Source organism: Equus asinus, chromosome 23 (genome assembly GCF_041296235.1).
Source record: "Equus asinus isolate D_3611 breed Donkey chromosome 23, EquAss-T2T_v2, whole genome shotgun sequence".
In the NCBI taxonomy this organism is placed as follows: domain Eukaryota; kingdom Metazoa; phylum Chordata; class Mammalia; order Perissodactyla; family Equidae; genus Equus; species Equus asinus.
Genome location: NC_091812.1, coordinates 59444465 through 59466723, shown reverse-complemented (window position 1 = coordinate 59466723; position 22259 = coordinate 59444465). Strand labels below are relative to the sequence as shown.

General features: G+C 37.9%; 1 protein-coding gene across 4 annotated transcripts in view; it reads left to right on the top strand.

The window, feature by feature from the left end:
* Positions 1 to 22259, top strand: part of LINGO2 (leucine rich repeat and Ig domain containing 2) — a 1114992-nt gene that overhangs the window by 1241 nt on the left and 1091492 nt on the right. The window contains exon 1 of one of the 4 annotated variants that reach the window (XM_044756855.2): positions 169 to 360. The exons of 2 other annotated variants lie outside the window; for them this stretch is intronic. The gene's annotated coding sequence lies outside the window, so the exon portion shown is untranslated. Of the gene's footprint in view, positions 1 to 168; positions 361 to 22259 lie in introns of those variants that run through there. One more of the 4 variants, XM_044756858.2, reaches the window with a different exon arrangement.

Sequence of the window (22259 nt, the reverse complement as noted above, 5' to 3'; positions counted from 1 at the left end):
GGCTGGCTCGCCGCAGCGGGCGTCGGAGCCCTGGCGCCGCGGGTCGGCTGCGCTTCCCTTCGCCTCCGCTAGAGGCTCCCAGCGGGCGCCACGGCGCCGGTGGGTGTGGGGGCGCCGGGAGGCGGAGGGCGAGCGCGGGGAGCGAGCGCGCCCGCGGGGTGGCGGAGCGGGCGCGGCCGCGGGAGGCGAGCCCGGCTGGGGCGGGGGACCGGAGCGGGAGTCCCGGCGCGCCTCCCGGCTGCGCGCAGAGCTGCGGGCACGCGGGTCCGAATCCCGGCTGCGCTCCGGAAAGCGGCGTCCTGAGCGAGAGCCACTTCGGGGATGCGATCCTTGCCCGCGCCCTAAGGACAGTCCCGGCAGGTAATGTCCTCTTTCTCCACTCTCCTCTCGCCCCAGATTCTCTGTAAATTCTCAGCCACCTACCCAAGGTGGGAGGGAGTGGAGGGTGCGGGTCTGTAGGGTCCAGAAAGGTGCCTTTCAGTCTTGCTCCGTGGAGCTCCGTGGAATGTATATTCGAACTAACCCCTGATTTCGTCCGCCTCCCCTGAATATTTGCCTGCTTTAAGGGAAGTTTTCTGCAGAGAGCGCCGGGTGGCTGGTCTTTGGGCCAGGCTGCTCCGAGGTGAGCAAGGGGACCCGCTGTGCTCCCCTGAGCCGCAGTGGACTGGAGTGCGCGACTCCAGGGGTGGGGTGTGGTGGAGAAAAGAGTACCACACCCTCTTCTATTCCTCCCCTTTCCTTTTCACCTGATGGTGAAGTCTCACCCTCTAGCATTTTACTGATTTCTTTTCCCAAGAGGTTGGCTGTGAGAACAGAGCAAAGCTGCTGAAAGACTTGGAGAGGGAGAGATAAGGATGAGAAGGAAGTCATGGCCAGAACATCAAGGGAGGAAGGAGGGTGAAGTTAAGCTTGGGGGGGCGGGGGTGCTGGGAAATGGCCTTGGAGTTCAGATCATTTGATGAAGTCTGATTCATTTCACATTTCACACTGTCTTTGACATAATCCTTGCTCAAGCCACTAACATAAATCATTTCTTCTAGGTACGCCTTGAGCACGGTGGGCGCTGAATATGTTTCATGATTGTGTCTAAGCCAAAAAAAAAAAAAAAAAAAAGAGCGGGTATTGTGTGTGCTTGGCGTGATTACACCGTGTCTGTCAGGCAGCTGGCAATGTATGTATTTTTCAGTGCGCCGTGTTGTGTTTGTGCATACCATATGTGGTCATTTTACACTCACTAATGCAATTTCAGAGTCCTCTAAAGGTGGCTCTTAACAAACACGACTTGTGATATTAAACCTCCTGCAGAATAATACTGAAGGAAGACAGAAAATATGAGGGGGGCATGGAATATTCTAGGAATACTGAATAAAAGCGGAGATCCAGCATTTTGTGAAATATTGGGCCACGTACTGACAAAGTAAAAGATATTTTCAGAAATGAGAAGCAGTGGTTAGCATTTTAAGAGATGCTCTCCAGTGTACTATCCTCATCATCCAGTGGTGTGCATTACTGCCAATACAGTTAGAGTGTAAGGCAGAAAACAATGAAGCACTTCCTGGTGAGAACCAGTAAAATGTTTTGTGAGATACTGTCAGGTATTTCACCTTAAGAATTTAAATGGAATGGGTCGCCTATTGATGATGACTGAACTGCTTTGGTTATCATTTATGTGTAGGGCATCTCTTATTTTTGATTAAGGTAAATATGTAAGTTACTATTATATAATAAGTGTAATTTAATGGAAGTGGAAACAGGCCAATTTACTGATGTTTTTCATTCCAGAATAATACATAGCATGATCTTAAGGAAGATTTATATGAAGTTTGTCGTTCATGTGTTACATTGGATAGAGCTCTGTGTAGAAGACAAGAATAAGTATCTTACTGAAATCTCAGAAAAGATGACTTATGTTCTTAAAATACAGTTTTACAAATTTTATTGTGACAAAATAATAGTTACTTACCTAAATATAGTTATCTGCACATGTAGACATAAATTATTTATTTGTTGAATTGAATTAACCATGACAAATATATCAGGGCTCAATTTTCTTTCTGAAAAACACCTCTGAACCAGAGGAAGCTCTATTATTAAGAATCTGTGTATTTGATGCATATGAGATATTATATTTCCTGACAATTGAGTGAAACTAGTGAGGCTGGTTTGTAATCTCAAATTCAGTTTCAAGATGCCATCTCTAAAGATTTTTTTCTCTCTAATAAATGTGATTTTAAAAGAGACCAAACATTGAAATGTTCCCGGGATGCCATGGACCTGAAAACCATTTGAGTCCTCTGAAACTTCATCTCAAGAAGAAGTGATAGGATGTTGTCACAAATTAATTGGCTTGATGCTTCAATTAAAAAATGATTATTATCTGGCTCTGGTAGTCATTATGGTTGATTTCATTTGGTCTCCAGATATTCTGTGAAAGGACTCTAGGTGGAAATGTTTTCCTGTAATACAAGGAGAGGAGGTCACTGTATGCAAAAAGGCTTGTCAGTTCCTGATTCTCCAGTTTGGTTGCATTTTATCCATAAGGCAGGATGCTAGATTGAAAAAAAATCATTTTTCTGAATTTACATGAATATTTTCCTCTTTGTCCTAACCCTCAACCTCTGGGTACTCCATTTATGATTTTGATGAGAAGATATGTCACCAAGCCCTTTCCCTTTATGGTTTAGGGGCTACTTTGGTGTTAAGAACTTTAAGAACTGTTTAGTCATGAAAGATCATATTTCCTGAGAGAAAATCAATTGAGCTTAAAAAAGATGTTTGATAAGGAAATGAAGGAGATTAGAAGAGACAGGTTAAATTCCAGACTAAAGGTTTACCCCTCTAACTGAATGTACCTCTGTGATTTCTTCTTTCAGCAACCGTTTTTTGGTTATGTTTTTTAAAAAATCTTTTTCTATTATTTGTTTATTTCCTTCCTTCTTCCTCTCCATCCTTGCCTCCCTCCTTTCTTTCATGATTTCATTCTTTCTCTCTTTTGATTAAAATATTTCCTTCAGAAAGAAATCCATGCCAATTTATAGTTACTTTACAATCATCAGTCCATAGTTTATTTTTAAATGGGAGGTAATTTTAAAATATTGATTGTTTCATTCCTTTTTAAATGTTATACAGAAGAAACCCACTAGAATGCGGGGTTGTTTCTTTAGAGAGTACAACTCATCAGTTGATCGTTATTTTTCCATTGTGGATGCCTCTTGTGTCTGGTTGCAACTCCACTGGCTTCTGTTTTCAGGGAGCAGACAAGCATGGGCAGTAGTCACTGGAGAGGGATGGACTGCATGTGTGCTTTGAGTGACGTATTTCCGTGTAGTTAATACTCTCTCCAGGTGCGTAATGGCCAACATATCAAATCTGAAGTATTCATAGTAAGCAAATAGTTGAGTCACACTTGTCAGTGTTTACCTGTTCAGAAATTACTAGTCCATTTTAGGAAATCTTTAACTCCGTCTAAGTCTTTAGTAAATCTAACTATTTTTTTAAGTGTCACTCAACAAATACAATTGCTAAATGGTTCTTAAATGTCCTCAGAGAGAAAATCTAGTGTTCAAAAATCTCCCAAGAGAAACTAATTCAGTGCCACCGGGAGGCAGCATGAATAAGTAGAAAAATCACTGGATTTGCTGTCAGAAGACTTGCATTCTACTTCTCTCTTACCACTACTGGTGTAGTTATGAAAAGCTCTCTTAATTTTCTAAGGCTCAGTGTTGAATTCTGTAAAATGAGGAAATTTAATATCTATACACTCTCTTCTTATATTTAAACTTTGACCACACCTAGGTTTAAGCTTTGGAAAAAGAAAAACAAAACTTTCCAGTGCCAAGTAAATGTCAGGGATTGTAACACTTCGTAGAAAAGTAAGTGAGGAACATATTTAAAGAATACCTGTAAAACTTGCATGATAAAGCATGGATTTTGATATTCCTTTGATAAGAGAGTTTTTTTCTTTTTTTACTGGAGGAGCTATTAACAAGTGTCTTGAAAGCAAAATTTAGATTAATATGTATCTATATGATATGATTTTCTCAAAGTTATTACTATGGCACAAATTATGTGAGACATAAAAGTCTATCTGGGCATCTGAGCTTTATTTTTTTTTTGGTGAGGAAAATTTGCCCTGAGCTAACATCCATTGACAGTCTTCCTCTTTTTCTTGCTTGAGGAAGATTAGCCCTGAGCTAACATCTGTGCCAATCCTCCTCTACTTTGTGGGATGCCTCCACAGCATGGCTGATGAGCAGAGTAGGTTCATGCGTCCCCATCCTGGGTGTGTGTAGAACTTTAACCACTTGGACATGGGGCTGGCCTCCTGGAGCTGTTTTTAAGACGTTGTGATGATAAAGAGGAGGAAAAAGAAAATGATACAATATTTTTGAATAATAAAGTTTAAATGGAGTCCCTCCTCCCTTTTTTAGCATTCTACATTTTTCTTCTTGTATATACTTAATATGACATAAGTAGCAGTTCCTATTGATTTCATCATTGTCAGGTCAGTTACCCATTTTCTATGGACACTTTAAAAATATTTACCTTGTGGAACATTGATTCAATGGTTTAATTTGTGAAGTTGGACACAAAACTAATACAGTGTCTTAGTTTTTACAGTGGAATTTGCCCAGGAATGCTGATAGTCCATATGTCCTATTTTATTTTAGTGACTTAAAAGCTGGTTATATTATTCATAGGTTGTTTTCATCAGGGGAATTAGTAAGACAATAAATGGTAGATATTAAATGACTCATTGATTTGAATACAGTTTTAAAAGCCCATTGAAATAATTATGTGCTCTTTTGATAAAATATGAGACCTGCTAGGATTTGAGACTAGAATAAATTTGTTGCTTTTCTCAGCGTTTTCACTAGTTAATGTTAAGAATAGCCTATCTTCACTTACTGCAAGGATAAGTCAAATACCATTTCCTTCCCTAGAATTTTAGTGTCATTGTCAATATAAACCATGAATGTATTTTCTTTAATAATATTAGTAAGACTAAATGCAAATCTAGGAACCTAGCCTAGAAAACAAGTTATATATATTTTTGCAGATATAATAGAAAATAATATCAAATTGTCTCTAAGGAGAGAATTATTGTCTGTACAAAAATCATAACCAAAGTTCAGTGTAAATGAAATATATGCCAAAATCTCAGATTCCCAGCACATTTCAGTTTCTAGGTGTAGCACTAGAGAGTTTTTGAAATGGATTCTAAATTGGACTGTATAAGAGGATTTTGTGTCTTCATACAATCGCATTCTATTTTAGTGTAACTATGGTTAGCTGCAAGATATCTATCTAGTAGTGAGCGTGAGGGGAAATAATTAGCATAAAAACTGCATTGCTCCTGGTGTACCAGGAGAGCCAACAACACTGCCTTGTGATAAAAGTTGATTTTGAAACGTTGGGTTTCATTTGTCAAAGAGAAAGTGCCTTTATCTTCTTAACTATTTTTATTGGACTTCTCTCCAGTTATATGTATTTAATATCTGTTATGTTTTATTTTTATTATATATTTATATAAATATATTTTATTATATATTTAATATATCACATATATTTTATACATATTATATATGTATATATACATACATATAAATTTATATACCTATATTTAAAGTTTATATGTACTATACTTTATGCATGTATCCTATATTTTGCATGTATAAATAAATAATGCTAAAAGCAGGCCTTGGCTCTTGTAAAGATATGTCCTTGACTGTCACCCACTGGATAAGTATATGATTATGGATTGCAAATAGTTTCTCTTTATGATTCGCCTTCAATTTCATTTGCATGTAAATACTGAAACCCTAACTTTGGTCTCAATTTGTTAAATTTACATCAGTTAACACTCAAATATTTATTGATGTTAAAATGATGTTCTGTATGAGTCAGGATATAATGATGTATTTGATTGGTCCTTGTTCTTAAAAATGTTGTGATCTTGTTAAGGAGAGAAGGCATATGTAAGTGGGTGGTAAACTAACAAAGAATAGAAATGTCTATCACTTCTTTCAGAAAATTCTTGTTACATATCTGTTGTTCACAAGACTGTACAAAATAACAATATAAGAGTTTTGTAACCAGGCAATTGAGAATATGGTGAAGTGAGAGTGGCCTGGGGAGAATCTGTAAAGGGGGAGGAAATTGGTCTGAGCGTGAGTGGAATATAAGTGAATGATTAATACATAATGTCACTAATAATCAAAGCAATGTAAATGAACACAGTAGTGAGATAGTCTTGCTGATGAGCTGGGACAAAGGTGAAATCATTGATAGATTCCCTGTGTTGGTCATGGAGGGGGGAAATAGATACTCATACATATAATTGGAGACATTGTAAACTGGCTCAACCCATCTGGAGTGAAATTGAGATAACTATTATTTAAATATCTATTATATTACAAATATTCATAATAATTGACTTCATAGTTCCTCTTCTAGGAATTTCTACTCAGAAATACTCTCATGAATGCGCAAAGATCTATTATGTACACGCAAGAAGAAATATATAACCTCAATGGCTTCATATCTTTTAAAGAAATTATATTTGTAGTTAAAACCTTTCTAAGCCAAATCAAGTGGTGAACGGATAAATAGAATGAGGTGTATCCATACTATGGAATAATATTCAGCAATCCAAAGGGATGGAATATTGATACATGCTACAGCATGAAGAAAACCTCTAAAACATTATGTTGAATGAGAGACGCCCGACACAAAAGACCAAATATTGTATGCTTCCATTTATACAAATTTCCAGAAAAGCAAATCTACAGAATTCAGAAGTGGATTGGTGTCTGCGTGGCCCTGGGAGTGGGGATGGTGAGTGACTGCAAGTTGGCACGAGGGGGTTTTTGGAGTGATACAACTGTTCTGTCACTGGATTGTGGGGATGGTTGCACAAATCTGTATATGTACTAAAAATGATTGAATTGTTCACATAAAATGAGTACATTTTGTGGTCTATAGATTATATGGTACATAAATTATACCTCAAGATGGCTATTAAGAAATACACAAAATTCAAAACAAAACCATACCCCAAAGTCTTTCCACAAAGTAAACCCCAGGCACAAATGCCCTCACTAATAAAATCTTCTGAACATTTAAAAAAGAAATAATACCAATTCTACACAATCTGTTCCAGGAAATGGTAGAGAAGGGAACACTTCCCAGCTTATCCTGTGAGAATTGCATTACCCTGATACCAACACCCGAGAAGGCATTATAAAGAAAGAAAATTATGGACCAGTACCCTTCATGAACATAAATGTAAACCGTATTAACAAAACTTTAGCAAATATAAATCAACAATATATAAAATGGTTATACATCATGACCAAGTTGGGTTCATCCCAGAAATGCAGTGTTGGTTTGCCATTAGAAAATCAATCAATATAGTTCACTATGTTGACAGAGTAAAAATGAAAAACTATATGGTCATCTCAGTAGATGTAGCAAAGCGTATTTGAGAAAATCCAACATCTACTCTTGATAAAAACTCATAGGAAATATTCTAGGAATATAAGAGAACTTCCTAAACTTGATGTAAAACATCTGCAATAAGCCTATGGCTGATATGATGCTTAATGGTGAAAGACTGAATGCTTTTCCTCTAATCTTGGGAGCAAGGCAAGAACGTCTGTTCTCATCACTTCTGCTCAACATTATAACGGAAATTCTAGCCAAAGAAGGAAGCCAAGAAAAAGACTCAAAAAGGCAGACACGTTGTAAAGGAAGAAGCAAAACTGTTTGAATACATATTTGTTGAAGAAATGAAAAAAAGTCCAAATATCCCACGGGAATATAGTTAAATAAACTTTAGTTAAATTCTCTGTTGCTGGTTTAATAAGAAGGTAAATAAAACTTTGCAGTTCGTTAAATACCATCATGGTAAAATCTTCAAGTTATATTGTTAAGGGAAAAAAATGTGGTTGGAGAACAATACTTAGTCTAGGGTAGATGGATTGATTCATGCAGCAGGTATTTAATATATACCTCCTTTGTGTTCAGCACTAGGGTAGGCCCTGGGTAATATATTGTCTGTGGGAAGGGGCAGATATAATGCTTCCTTTGAGACACTTACAGGCTAATGTGGGAAACAGTTAATAAGCAACTGAAAGAAATTAAATATGAAATGAGAACTTGTGTTATATGTATATAACAAGCTGAGTAGAAGGGCATGGATTTGCCCATGATGGTTGGGAGCAAGACGGGAAGATTTCCCTATGCGGTATCTGATACCTAGTGAGCGCTCAGCAGAGAACTTTGTTCATAATGGACTAATTCAAACTATCCTTCTTTCCTGCCTCACCTTCTTCCTTTCCTATCCAGTAACTCACCCAGCCACTGTTCAAAGAATGCATACTGTACTTCCCCATCACACCAATTTCCCCTGTGTTGTTACACTCTTTTCTCATTTGGAATGATATCCATATCATCATCTGCATTCATTGTGCACCATTCATTGTGCACCGAGTGTGAACAAATGCATCATCCTAAGTGCTGGGGATTCACAGTTGCTTAAGGCATGTCCTTTCTCTTTAATTTAATCTAATTGATACCCTTTTCTTCATATGTAATTTTTAATAATTTTTTCTGATTACAAAAGTGAAGCGTTCACAACAAAAAGAGTTAATGTTACAGAAATACATAATTTACAGAGGAAAAGAACTTCCATGGGTTCCCTTAAAGCCTAGGTTTTGACAAAGTAGGAAACTATGTTGTGCAAAAAATGAGAGAAGAGTGAGACAGAGTGTTGTGTGGGTAAGAGGCAAGACGGTTAAGTGGTCTGGGACCAGAAAAGACTTCAGAAGATAGATGTCAAGTGGGAATTTTTCAGATACAGTGTTGTACTTCCTGTGAACTCAAAATCTTCAGCAAACTCACACACGTCTTAGTAACATTAATGTGATTGGATTCCTAGTAGAGGCTGATGACAGAGCTTATTTTTGTGTCAAAGTTGGGGCTGCAATGCAAAAGAGCCAGCACATGTGGATAAGAGGGTACTAGCAGCTATATGTAATACAGATGCTCCTTCCTTGGCCTTTTCCATGAGTGGCCTTAACTGTCCAGTCCATTTACCTATGTCTTGGATACATGCCTTCCAACATGTAGGCATCTAACATATTAGACAAGTAGTTGTCTAATGTATTCTTAAGCACTAGAGCCTGTAGCAGATTGTTCTGTGTCTCTACATAGCTTTGATATTTTCCATGAAAACTCGTTCTACCTAACTAAATTACATTGCTGCCCTTTCATTCCTAGAGAACTTTTTGATTGCAATTTCTGGAGAGCATTCTAGAGCATGCTCATATGTCAGTGGTCTTATTTTTGCAGATGCTAATATTAAGAAGGAAGCATTTATGGTTCTGTATTCAAGAGTCTCACAGGGAGCTATGTACTTTCAATAAAAATGTGGTGTATCTTTGCCATAGAAACTATAATTGCCATAAAAAATGCAGTATTTTGTCATTCATTACACTTGAAAATCTGTATAACAAGATTGATGAAATCAAAGTGAAATATGAAGTAAGTTCTTCATGTTATTTATAGGTGCTTATGTGGCCTAGCAAAGGTCTGGGTGACTGTTGAAAGTGGTAGATTGCTTGACTGGCCTGTTGGACCTGGAGCTTCTGCTCCTGTTTGTCCATCTATAGGAGCATTTTATAGAGGATTCTATGGAGGGATTAGGGGAACAAAGCTAAAAGCATTACTATTTGACTCAGAAAAGAAGGTTCAATGATTATGTTAATGTAAAATTCAAGGGTGGGTGTGTGGTTTGATTCAATAGAAATTAATGATTTAAAATTATAACTTTAGACTATGGATGATAATCAGATATTTTATCACTAGTAATGGTAGAAAACCATGGGTAAGTTATTTGCATTTTTGGAGGGTAATCATCCATCATTCCATTTAGCTCTCCTCGTGGGAGAAGAAAGAATATAGAGATAGCAAGTGTATAATTGCTTTATAAAAATAAAGTGCTGATGAATTTAATTAATCATTCACGCTAAGTTTTGAGATGTTGGAAACAGTATTTAAAAGTAAAATGGGGGCTGGCCCCATGGCCTGGTGGTTAAGTTTGGCACCTTCCGCTTTGGCAGCCCAGGTTCAGTTCTCAGGCACAGACCTACACCACTCGTCAGTGGCCATGCTGTGGCCGCAACCCACATACAAAATAGAGGAAGATGGGCACAGATGTTTGCTCAGGTGAATTTTCCTCAAGCAAAAAGAGGAAGATTGTTAATAGATGTTAGTTTAGGGTGAATCTCACTCAGCAAAAAATAATTTTAAAAAGTAAAATAATCTAGTACTTACTGATAAAACCATTCCATTTTTTATATATCTGCTTAGCTTTACACATTAGGGTCCCTCCAAATAAAATATCCATTTCCAGATTATCTGAGCAAACTCCTATTTATCCTTTAAAACTAGCCTAATATGATGGGGCTGGCCCCGTGGCCGAGTGGTTAAGTCTGTGCGCTCCGCTGCAGGCGGCCCAGTGTTTCGTTGGTTCGAATCCTGGGCACGGACATGGCACTGCTCATCAAACCACGCTGAGGCAGCGTCCCACATGCTACAACTAGAAGGACCCACAATGAAGAATATACAACTATGTACTGGGGGGCTTCGGGGAGAAAAAGGAAAAAATAAAATCTTTAAAAAAAAAAAAAAAAAAAACTAGCCTAATATGATATCCTCAGTAAACCTGTCAGAAGCTCTGGACAAAATACAATCTCTCTACATTTGCAAGCTTCTGTTATATGTATTTTTTAAAATATATTATTATTACTTTTTTAAAGATTGGCACCTGAGCTAAGATCTGTTGCCAATCTTTCTTTTTCTTCTTCTCCCTAAAGCCCCCCAGTATATAGTTGTATATTGTAGTTGTGGTCCTTCTAGCTGTGGCATGTGGGACGCCGCCTCAGCATGGCCTGATGAGCGTGCCATGTTGGCGCCCAGGATCTGAACCGGTGAACCCCTGGGCCACTGAAGCAGAGTGTGCAAACTTAACCACTCGGCCGTGGGACCAGCCCCTAAAAATATATTATTACCTTGGTTCACTGCCTTGGGTATCTTCCCAAACCATGTGGTCCTTGAGGGTAAAAATTATATCTTATAAGTTACTATTTTTTTAATAATCTAGAATATAGTCAGTACTTATTAAATATTTTTTGAAATGAATTAAAAAGTGATTTTTAGAATACTTAGTTTTAAATTATAAACCAAACCGTTATAATACTATTCCCAATTAGTAAAGGAGATAGCGTGCAATGATTAAGAGTTTAAAGATTTGTTTTCAAATCCTGACTCTGCCATTGACTGCTAATTATTGGACCTCGTACAATCCCTTAATCTCTTGAAGTGTTAGTTTCCTAACGTGAAATAGATGTAATAACACTTTTCTGCCCTGCACGCCTTACATGGAATTTATAATAATAGAGTAGATAATGGGTAAAAATAAATTTGTGTACGTGGTACCTATAAAAATGTAGTCATTCCTGTATTAAATATATATTCAAAAGCCAGTGATAAAATAATCTCAAATGCAATAACATGTATCACTTTTTGTAGCAAAATGGGGGATTTGTCCAGAAAAGCAAAAAAAAGAAAAGAAACAACTTGAAATTAATTTCTTTCTATTGGATTTTTATTGCCTTTTTGTAAGATAATTTCCTCAGATTTTCGTATCATATGAATTTTATTTTATAGATTGTGAAACAAAGGTAACAATACAGATCCAACAGTAGGAGTTTAAAGACCTAGTTATAGATGGATCAGTTGATAAGTTCCATTTAGTCTTTTAGACTTAGATTGAAGATTGTTGAGCAATCCTATTAGTTCTGAATAAGCACCGATTTTTACCCTCTCTTCAAATTACAATCAATTTGCATAAAATAATCAGTATTTTCCTCTTCTTTATGTTGAATATTTGACCTCTTCGAACGCTTGTATTTTCTCCTATTTTCTTATTTGATATTTTCTAGATCACTGACAGAGAGAAATTCAAAGAGAAAATAGTTACTGATTTAACGGTAATTTGCTTCTGCGAGATCCACTATTAATGTGTTCTGATAATATAAGGGGTTATCGCTCTATGCCTAAATCTAGTTTGTTGGAAATAAATTATGTTTTTCGTCTCTCCTCAGCGTTCCTATTTGGCCAATGTTACAGAGTCTAATCAGATTTTCTGCCATTCATTTTGCTGTGATGGAGCATTTTCCTAGGTGTTTTTGACTTAAGTCAGATTCTCACAGCATTTTTATCTTTAATTTTGGTTTCATGTATCTGGGAAAACTTCGAAGGTAGTTTAGCCTGATTTCTAAACTTTTTTCTCATTTCTGTAATAGCTTTCTATCTTAATGCTTCTGAGATTCCCTTGGTTATATGTGATAGTTTTCCTCCCATTTTCTAAAGATATTTTGATAGTTGTTTTTATTTGGATTCACTTTGAAGTTTTGTTTTTTTCCACTTAGTACTTTCTTTCTGACTTTACCATTCCTGGAAACTGTATTCACCTAGCCCAAACTGTTTTTTTTCATATGTGTATTTCTTAAGTGAACAAGTATTTATCCCCTGTGCCTCCACTACTCTACATTTAAACCTGCTCAACGGGGCTAATCCTGTTCTTGCTCATGAATAAAATCTCAGATAAGCCTCATATCTTATTTAGTTACTATTAGAAAATAAAGTGTTCTGTGATCACTTCTAATCATGTGAAGAGTCTCCTTTCTGTTATATCCCATTCATTTAATAAGGAAGTCCTGAATTCATTTAGTGATAGGGATTTCCCTTTCCTTAGTTCTGGCCAGCTTAAGCTCGGCCACATCTCATGGAGAAAAAGGGGAGCTGGTCAGCCTCTCTTGTGTTTCCCCAAAGTGACTCATGCTTTTTGCCCTGTTCAAGTAGGCTGCCTCTGGCTCCTCTAGGGTTGAAAGAGTAGAATAGGTGAACGTGAGGTCTGATTTGATTGACATGAATGTGACCTTGGGTAGGCTGCCTCTGAGCTTGGAGGCCTCTGTTTTACCTTAGGATGGTGTGGTAGACATTAATGTTACTCATCAAAAGTTTCTCTGTCTCCTGTGCACATAGTAGGATTGAACTTCCTGGCTTATGGTGGTTGGGTGAGGCTGTATGACCAGGTCTGATCAAGGAGTTGTGAACAGAAGTGAGAAGTGTCCTTGATAGGCTGAGCTAGTGTAAGAGTCTCCAGAGATCTTTTTTTTCCTTCTCACACTTCAGGGAACAACTTTAGAGATGGTGGCTGTTCCGTCAACCCGAATCCCTGAAACTCCAGTGAGAAGAGTCAGCCTCTTTCAACTACTGACATACAACAACCATGTTTCATGAGCAAGAAACTAACTTTGTGGTTTTAAGCAACTAAAATTACAGAGTTGCTTGTCATCACAGCATAATGTGTCCTATTGAAACAGAAAGATATGTGGCTTTCTCAGAGGTGCCTACTGGGACTTTTTGGCAATGTTTTCTGTGACACAGGAAATGCAGTTTCTTCTGGCTAGATGATAATAGTTCTCCCCTAGTTCCTGGAAATCTGGAAATCCATTCTTCGTCTTGGGGAATTACTCCATCCCTCTACGTATTCTTCTTGGACAGGAATTGAAATGTCTCTAAGTAACCTCCTCCTCCTTGTTGCCCACCTCTCGTCTTCCGGAAACATTTACACAATCTTGCCTCTCCCAGGGAAAGTGTAGCCAGCACCTCTCTCTGCTCTGCCAATTCAGGACCATAGCCTTTCTCTTTTAATTCAGTTTATCAATGGTTAAAAAATACAGAATAACACAAATTGTGCTCTAGTTCTCCTCTGGAACATACCCTACAACAATGGTCTCAGAATGGCGTGTTCTCAGATGCACATCAGACATTCACTGTCATGTCCCTCAAGAATCAGCATATACATTTCAAGCTTTTGCAGTGATTCCTTAAAGCTTCTTCAGGGTTTGAGGTGAGAAGGTGGTGGTGGGATTAATAGTATGTCAACAACTCAAAAAAAAATTTCCTCTACCCTGTTTCCAACCTTTTTGACCACTTAAACTCAAAGAGGTGTTGGCTCACAAAACTGATTTTTCAGAGTTTTCTTTGCAAGTTCTGCATAGATAACCTAGCACCTCCGTTAAAAATGTGAGTGTACTTGTTAACTATTGTTTGGTTCTTGCTTTTGGGTCTTAGCTGAAACCCACACAGAAAATGTCTCTTTTAACAACCTGCTCTAAGACCGTTGTTCAGGGTATGTTCCAGAAGATTATTAGACCATAGTGTCATTCAGTACTTTTTAAGGCATCCATAAATTGAATTAAAAATACATTTGCCTACAACTGCAGAGCCATGGCCTCTCTGAAGGAATCACAAAATGATTTATGGGAAACACTGGCAAGTTATTATTATTTTTTGTTAAAATCAATATGGTACTATGCATAAGTAGTATAAATTTACTCACTGCTCGTTAAAGCTATTTGGTGTTTCTGCAAGTGTTACTAAGTGGAATTGACTGGAGAGACTTAAGCAAAATGTATTTATTCTTGTGATTTTAGGAGGAACTATGCTAAAACTGATGCTCTCAGTTGTTGCACATTTATTCCGAAAGATCGCTCTGGCTAAAACAGTTAGTAAATCAATCCTTCAGACTGATTGCTTATGTTGTAAGTAATATGAAACACTCTGGGGTTTGAGGAGGGAAAGACAGTGACGCTCTACAAAAGCATAATGCATACTATACATTAATAACATTATCCAGTGTTCATTATAAAATTTTAAACTTAATGAAAACATGAAAAGAGATGCTGCGTTTTGTTACCCTGAGATGGAACATTAAGTCATTTTAGTTAGCAAACAAACCTCAAATAGGCAACCATTATAGAGTCTAAGTCCCACTACAACCTAGCAAGTGTTATTCTTATTTTATCTATCATTATTATTATTATCTTTATCTTCTGATTCACAGTCCTTCATGTGGCAAGTATATTATCACATTTTAAAGATCTAAGCCAAATTGGTGAAGACAAGTATGAATTTTCATACAAAATATTTTAGGACTGTTACCTCCCTGTCTTTGGGGAGGATCTAATGAACAGCTATTGACTTTGAGCAGTATAAGATTTTGTGTAGGTTAAGAAAGGGACATTTTTATACTCTAGTCCAGGCTGGGATATCGTATGGCTGATAATTATACAATTTTAAGTTACTGTTTTCTGAAGAATGGTAGCAATTTAAGCTATACATTTCTGAGCCCCAGATGTTTCTTTTCAATGTTTGTAGAGTATGACGTGTTATTATGTATAAATGATTTAATGTCAGACTGGACACTGCCACCATCTGGTGGCCTTGTAAAAGTCTACCACTTCAGTCCACAGTCTAAGCTTTTGGGGCATCAAAACAGCTTAAGTGAGTTTCAGTGGACTTGGAGGTGGAAAAAAGGAGAAAGAAAGAAAGAGAGAGAGAGGGAGGAAGTGAGGAAAGGAGGAAGAGAGGAAGAAAGAAAGGTATTTGTATTGCCAATTGTGACTGAGTATGCCTCATAGCTCCTGGTAGTGGGTAGGAGAGTGAGGTACCCAATCTGGGATAACCATGAGCAAGTGTGAGGAAAGTTGCACAGTGATACCCGATGAACACATCTGTTAGTCCTGAAATATTTTGTTACTTGTGACATCTTCTTTCAAAGTCTTCTCTGCCCCAGCCCAGAAAACGAGGTGTTTGTTTTCTACTATCTGGAAAATTTTCCGTATACTGCACGATAGCCCTCAATTACCTGTATACACTTTCATAGTCTTTGTATTGCTTTTTAATTAGTTAACTTGGGTTAATCTTTTATCTCAAATTAGACCATGGGCTTCTTTAGGGCAAAGACATTAGAGATTTCTTTTGTGTGCCAGCACACTTGAGAGTGTGTTCAGTCTTTGTTTAACACCTAGGAAAGCTTCTCTATCAATATAATGGTGGCGTTTACGAGACTCTTCCATCACAGCAACAGTTTTGCAAAGTGATAAGAGGAAACCGTGACTTTTTTATTTCTTAGTTTTAGCATCTCTTTGTACCTTTAAGAAGCCTCAAGTTGCATATATTAAATATAATTAAATATAATGTTTGAATAAGATAGTGATAGTAGTAGTGGTATTATGAAGAAATAATAAAAATATTACTTTAGTCTATAACAAATTAAAATTGCAGACACTTCCTTGTATGTAAGAAACAAAGAAGGAAGTTGCTTGTCAGTCAAATAAGTATATTCTAGGAACAAGGGAAAGCCAGTGGGAAATCAAATCTATATGAAATTAGGAGGTTTTAGGGTAGAAAGCATATGTACTTGAATGCTAGACAAAATTTTTCTGATTGAAAGGACTTATTCACAAGATGTGAAAGACTCAAGGGGCCAATATAATTTGATAACTCATTTTTTTTTTTTTTTTTTGCAGGGGGTGGATGGGGAGTGGTTAGGACCGTTAAAGAACAAAAGGATTGAACCACAACATATCCAAAAGTTATGAAGTTTCAACTCTTTTCCTCTAGACTGTCTTAATTGAATTTTCTTATCTAAAGTGGAGCACATAGAAATAATTTGTGTGGTTTTATTTTCTAAATTCTTCCAAGGATGGTGGATGACCTGTAACAGGCTAAATGCAGAGAAGAGAAGTGAATTTACTCCATACAATGATGCCTCAGGGCCTTAGAGCTTTACCTGAGTATAAATTACTGCGGAGTAGGAATATCTGCAGTGTCAGAAGATGCTCAGTTTATGTTTTTATGGCAGAGAGCTGCAAAGCAATGGCTGGTCTCTTGAATAGTTGCCCTTTGTGACTGAATCCTCGTATATTGAATACCACAGAGAGTGTACAGGTCAGATTTAGCTGTTTTGATAGTAATTGAAGTTCAATATGAACAAAGTATTTTTTTCCGTTTGAAACTTTGTAAATCTTTGTTTGCTCTTAGTGGATTTTTATAAATAGTAATTAAGCAAAGATTAGTAATAATATTTAGTTAAATACTTCTGCCGTTATTTTTCTAGGTTGTTTTCATAGGGATAATTTCTTTTGTGTGTTTTCTGTTACCCTTCTAAGTTATTGGAGCCTGGAGTGATGGCCCCTGGTAGAGCTGTTTTGGTGATGGCCACCTTAATGTGGGCATAGACCTAGAGATACACTCGCTTTTCTTTGTCTCAGTCCAAATGTCAGCACCCAATAAATAAAAACTCTAAGTAATACGTTCAAAAATTATATATGTGCTGGAACAATTGAACATCCACAGCCAAAAGAGGAACCTCAAACTAAACCTAACACGTTATACAAAAATTAACTCAAACTGGAGAGCTGATGTAAATGTAAAACATGAAACTATCTAACTTTTAGAGGAAAACTTAGGAGAAAATCTTCAGACTTACAGCTAGGCAAAGAATTCTTAGACTTGACACCAAAAGTATGATCCATAAAAAAAATTAATAAATTGGACCTAGTCAAAATTGAAATCTTATGTTCTGCCAAAGCCTGTGTGTAGAGGATGAAAAAGTAAGTTAGAGATGAGGAGAAAATATTTCCAAGGTGTATATCTGACTAAGGACTGATATCTAGAATATATAAAGAACTCTCAAGACTCAACAATAGAAATACAAACAAACAGTCCAATTAGAAAATGAGAAAAAGACAGATATGAAGAGACATTCCACCAAGTTTATGCAGATGGCAAAAACACACATGAAAAGATGTTCAACATCATTAGCCATTAGGTATATGAAAATTAAAAACTCAATGAGATATTGGTACACAACTATCAGAATGTGAAATAATGTGAAATGCTGGCAAGGAGGACAGAAATTGGATTACTCGTACTTTGCTGGTAGGAATGCAGAATAGTACAACCACTCTGGAAGACAGTTTGGTGTTTTCTTATAAAACTGAACATGTCTTTAATCTCTCACCTAGAAATTGCATTCTTAGGTATTTACCACAGAGGAATGAAAACATGTATTCACACAAAAACGAGTGCACAATGGTTGTAGCAGATTTATCCCATGATAGTCCAAAACTGGAGGGATAATCTGACGACCTTCAATAGGTGACTGGTTAAACAGACTGTGGTATCCATGCCATAGAATACAACTGAGGGATGAAAAGGATTGACCTGGTGATACATATAACAGTTTATGTGAATATATGTAACAGTTTATATGAATTATGCTGAATAAAAACTGCCAATTATGAGAGATTATATACTGTATGGCTCTGTTTTATATAATATTTTTGAAATGACAAAATTATTGAAATGGAAAACAGATTGGGGTGGGGGTGGAGGTGAGTATGGTTATAAAAGGGCGTCACAAGCATTCTCTGTGGCTTTGAAGCTAGAAGTGCATTGTTTCAACGTCAGCATCCTGGTAATGATATTGGACTATAGTTTTGCAAGATGGTACCATAGAGGAAATCTGGGTAAAGGATGTACAGAATTGTTCAGGAGAGATTTGAAGTTTCAAAGGGGTCACCCACATCCTAATCTTCTGTGTTGCAAAATCACTCAGGGACCTTTTGCTACTTTGTGATCAGAGCAAGTTTGGTGTGGGGGAGGTAGGTGTTGGGAAAATTTTACCTTCATACCTTGGAGTTGAGAGAGTATAAAGACTGTTGCCTGATCTTTCCATGAAAATGTCAAAGACAAACGTCTAGCTGAAGCTTTCTGGGATAGCAGAGCAAAGAGAAAAAGCTGTAGCGAAAGTAGGTGGCCCTTCTTTCATTGAGGATGGGGAGGAGGTCCTGGTTCTAGTGGACTGCAGAGGGCACTGGATACCTAAGATGGGTTAATGCCTTTGTGGGAGGACCCCAGAATAAATCTACATGCGGTGGACCCTGGCAGTGGGAGTAGGTAGCGCATAAACAGCCAGCTGTGGGGCCATGGCCCATACCAGTGAGCACTGCAGGAGAATTCTCAGTAAATTCGAGGTGGGTTGTGGAGGAGAGAGGATCTCAGAGCCCCACAGAAGCTCTCCTTGAAAGAAAGAGCCAACATTGGGGCATATGCTAAACTGTTAGGGAATGTGACTTTTGCAGCCTTTTCCTTTTTGCTCACCTGCCTTCTCTCTAACCTAGGAGAGACCAGAGACAACACAGTGAGTGGCAGGGAGGAGTGGAATGATAAGGCAGAGACAGCAGTAGAGATGTGCCCCTCCCCAACTCCCTGACTCCCCAGCCCTGAGCACATTTCCAAGCCTGAAACAGGCGTGAATGAGGGCACAAGGAGCAGCTTTAGACTGAACTGCAAAATTAAGTTTTTTGCAGGGCTTGCCCGGTGGTGCAGCAGTTAAGTTCACACGTTCTGCTTTCACACCCGGGTTTGCCGGTGTGGATCCTGGGTACAAACCTATGCACTACTTGTCAAGCCATGCTGTGTCAGGCGTTCCACATATAAAGTAGAGGAAGGTGGGCACGGATGTTAGCTCAGGGCCAGTCTTCCTCAGCAAAAAGGAGGAGGATTGGCAGCAAATATTAGCTCAGGGCTAATCTTTCTAAAAAAAAAATTGTTTTGTACATAAAAATTAGACTGGTTATTAATACCTCAAAAGGACCAGAAAGCTTTGAGATTGGCTTAAAACATATTTTCAAAGACAGGAAAGAAATAGAATAGAGCGGGTTTGAAAGACAATGAAAATAGAACAAAGTTGTTTCCTTCTTTATTCTCCACTGAATCTAGACTGTTCAGTAAACTGGTATACATGCATATATATAGATACACATTTGGTTTAACATCATTGTCTTCATATTAAAGAAAGGCTAGACATTTACATAATAAAATATTAATGATAGTTATGTCTGGATGATATTCAGCTGTTTTGTATTTCATTATTTAATCTTTGGTAGATTTCCTAAATTTTATGCAATTGGAACATTTTACTTTTATAATTAGAAAACTGTTATTTTAAATTAGTGTTGAAAGTATTTTGTACACCAATTTTAGTGGCACATAACTATGATCCTACATGTAGCACTGTATAAGTGTTTAGATCTTTTGCTGATCTCTCAGACTTCCTGCATTTGAGTAATCTGTATCTGGGAATAATAGCTAAGAGTAATTTTTTCCACCGGTAATTGAAGGTTTAGCTATATAATTGATAGTTTTTTTTCAGCCCCACACTTCTTACAAATGATGACTTATTCATGTCCTTATACTAGTGCTATTCTAGGTATTAGGATTATAACAGAGAATAAGAGTCCCTTTCCTCAAGCAGCTGAATGCAACAGTTGAGATGATAGGGGATTACAAATCTGGTGGTCAGTGCTACAGCAGGGGCAGGTACAAGGTGTTGCAGAATCACAGAGGAGCAGCATCCAATCCAAGACAGGGGAGGCGCGAAAGGCCTGATCATAAAGAGGTGATGTTTGAGCTGAGACTTGAAAATCAACAAGCCAGGCAGAGTCAAAGTGAAGGAGCAGAGCCTAGTAGGCCATGGAGATCCTGGAGGAGGATCGTCAAGATGGGAGAGGATATGATACATTCAGGCTCCTCCCAGTGTGAGGGGACTGAGTGAGGATGATGGAGGTGGGCGAGGGTGGAGTACCAGATTCCAGGCTGAGTGGGAAGCAGGCAGTGGGGATAGGAACTAGATTCTGAGAACCCAGAGAGCCTGGAGGAAAGACCCACTTGAAGGGACTCAAAGTGTTGCAGGTCAGAGAAGATGATGTCCTAACGGAAGGCAGTGGTAGAGGGACGGGAGAGAGACATATTGGTGCATTTGGATGGGACGAATGAAGGCAAGGAAGGAGTCAGGAGTTCCAGTTTTATATATGTAGCAAGCAAAGTTTGTGTTAACATATTTAGTGCCTTGTGAAAATGACTAAAAGCTACTACTTCTTAACAAATGAATGGTAAAAGTGACCATCCCCGGGGAGAAAATTACAAAGAGGCGCACCTTTGTCTAAGATGCTCTAGGACCTCAGTCCTGCAACAGGGCACGTAGTTTGGCAAGTGGAGCATGAACTGAATTTCAGTCCCCACTAGTCCCTGCAGCCAGCCAGCATCCTTTGTGAAGTGAACAAACTGCAGAACCAGGGCTCTGTGCCCTGACTGCCACCAGATAGACAGAGTTTCTTCAAGCTCCCTCCTTTTCTGGGTTTATATCAGAGGAGGCCTGTGAGGTGCAGAAAATCAAAGCAGCATCCAATAGAAATGCTTTACCTCTGCTTAGCTGAATTGAGACTAATTAAAAGTATGTAGTCTCTATAATATTCAGACCAAAGAAGACATTTATGAACTGTTAGATCACCAGCAATTTGTTCTTCCTCGCAGCAGTCGAAGAAAAATATGTTAATAATATTTCACTAGGAAAATATTTTTCTCTACGTATAAAAAGATTAGTTGTTTTTCTATATTATTTTTGTTACATTTGGGGACCACCATTACTTCTCTAGAAATGAATCTCCAGTTTAGTAATAGAGATTTTTTTTTTTGAGGAAGATTAGTCCTGAGCTAACATCTGCCGCCAATCCTCTTTTTTTTGGTGAGGAGGACTGGCCCTGTGCTAACATCCATGCCCATCTTCCTCTACTTTATGTGTGGGATGCCCTCCACAGCATGGCTTGACAAGCTGTGCATAGGTCTGCACCCGGGATCCGAACCCGTGACCCTTGGGCTGCTGAAGCGGAACATGCAAACTTAACCACTGTGCCACTGGGCCAGCCCTCTAGTAATGGAGATTTTGAAAAGAGGTAATATGAAGAAGACCAATGCAGTTTTTAGCTTTTCAAAAGTGCTCTTTTTTTGCAGAATACTTTTAGAACAGTACAAAATGTATCCTGCAAGCTATCTTCAAGTATCTGTTCATATTTATTAGCAGATCGATAGGATTTTTAGAAACTACAGAACCAGCTCTAAAACCATGTATAAGTTAACTGGAAGCAAATATGGTAAGGGTATCTAATTCAAGTCATTAAACTGAAACTCTATAGCAGAATTCATATTATAAGTAAATTTGACAACCGCAATGTAAATGCTGCTAGTAGAATATATAACATTGATCCCACAGTTGGGAAGAGGATGGAGAGAGCAGCTAACTTCATCACAGATAGTGCGCTGGTAATTAGGTCAAGAAAAGTGATCAATTCCCTACCTAACAGCCACTATGGAGTATTTGACATTAATATTGCTTCTGCTTTAGCAGGAGAATCAGATTAGCTGGAAATAGGAACATAATCCTGAATTTAAAAATGAACTCCATAGTTAAGAAAGTTTGGAAAAGTCTAAAGAAA